Source organism: Emiliania huxleyi, assembly GCF_000372725.1.
Source record: "Emiliania huxleyi CCMP1516 unplaced genomic scaffold EMIHUscaffold_1055, whole genome shotgun sequence".
Taxonomy (NCBI): domain Eukaryota; phylum Haptophyta; order Isochrysidales; family Noelaerhabdaceae; genus Emiliania; species Emiliania huxleyi.
This window is the reverse complement of record NW_005202084.1, coordinates 11,215-13,105: the sequence shown is the minus strand read 5'-3', so window position 1 is coordinate 13,105 and position 1,891 is coordinate 11,215.

Below are 1,891 nucleotides of genomic sequence, written 5' to 3'. Positions count from 1 at the left end.
CGCAGCGTCGGCCTCTCGTCCAGCCAGCCCTCCTCCTCCGGCGGCACACCGACCGCCCGCATCCCGGCACCTAGCGCCGCCGCCGTCGCGCCCAGCGAAGTGACCAGGACGACGCAGCGTGCCGCCACCGGCTCGCGACCCCACGCGGCGCCGGGCGCACCGGCAAAGCCCGCAGGCGCCGCGATGTGCATCGACTCGCGCAAGGATGTGAGCTCCGCCACGGTCGGCTCGGCGGCATTAGTCGGCCATGTGACGGCGCCCGGCAAGGGCTCGTGCTCTGGGCTGCCGGGCGGCTCGAGAAGCGCGACCAGCGCGCCGTCGTCGCTAGCCTCGGCAAGCAGCCGCGAGACGCCGCGCCGGAGTCGTGAGGTAGGCTGGTCGACGGCGCTCGAAGTGGTGAAGATGAGGGCCTCGCAGCGGTCGATATTTCGCAGCATTTTCGCCGGAGCGGATCGCCGTGAAGCTGGAGGAGGCCGAGCGGCACAGAGGAGCAGCATGACGAAGAGGCCAGCCGCCCCGGGAACTCTGCGGCCAGCACCCAAGCTGTAGAACTCGGAATCCGGGAAGCAAAACGAGAAATCGGCCGCATGCTTTCTTTCTGCGTTCTCGCACATGGAGTGCGAGTCTCGTCTGGCGCCGTCCCAAACTGTCACTCCCCTTTCTCCCGGCCGGGGCGGGGCGCGCGCGGGGGCGGCGGGTGTGCGGGATGTCTGTGGGCCCGAGAGCGATCTGCCATCCGTGTGTCCGCCTTCGCTCAAAAAAAGAAAGAACACCGCGCGCGTGTGATTGGCTTTCGCCGGGCGCGAGCTTGGAAACTGCGCTATCTCTCGTCGCTAGCCGAAACACAAGGCCCACTCCACTTTAGATGTGTCGGACCATATTGCTGCTCTGCCTTTCCCACCTGGGGCTCGCGCTGCTCACGGCAAAGAGTCCTGTCTCCTGCAGCAGCCTGGCTCACGGCAAAGGCGCAGTGGCCCGGCGTGCTCACGCCGCGGCGGCCGCCGGCTACGTGCCTCAGCAGCACAGCTGCGCGTCGGCACGGCTGCGTCCTCGGCAAGTGCAGCTGGTTATGCAGCTCTCCGAGGACGAGATCAAGCAGAAGCTGTCTGCGCTGCGGCGTGGTGGCCGGCGGCTTGCCACCTCCCCCGCCGTCACCTCACCTTCCACCGCCGCCGCCTCGCCTCTTGACGGCGCCGCCTCAGCCGACGTCGCCGCCTCACCACAAGCTTCGGCAGCGCCAGCGGCGCCGGCTCCAAATATCGTCGGCGGTACCGTCCTCCCCACCGACGGCCCTGCGCCGATCGAGCGGCTGCGGACGGCGGTCGCCTCGCGACGCGCAGAAGGCGAGCCGCTCGACGAGGGCGCGGCCGGGCGGGTGGTGGAGTTCCTCAACGCGGAGCTGGGCGACGAGATGCTGGGCTGGCTGCTGCGCTGGACGGAGGTGGGAGACAAGGCGCGGCGGCGGAACATGTGGAGCCGCGGCTCCTGGACCCCGCGCACGGCGACGCTGACCTCGGTCTCCGGCGCCGCGCTCTCCTTTCGGGTGGGGGTGGCGGTGCGGGGGCGCAAGGAGCTGGAGCACGTCGAGAGCGAGCTCCCCCTCCCGCACGCCGTCGAGACGGTGGCTGGCGCGGGCTGAGCTGCCCGCTCTCACGAGCCCTCCGCTAACTCAAAACAGAGTTGATGCAGGTGGACGGGCTGCGGGACGAGCTGCTCCGCCTCTCTGCCGAGCCGGCGGACAAGGGGAGCGAGCCGGCGCTGGCCCCGGGCAGCAGCGCCGCCCTGCTGCTTGGGCTGCCCAGCAACCCACAACACCGACGACTAACAATGGTGGCAAATAGGCAGCAGCGCCGCCCTGCTTCGGCTGCCTGGCGCGACGGACGACTGGTCG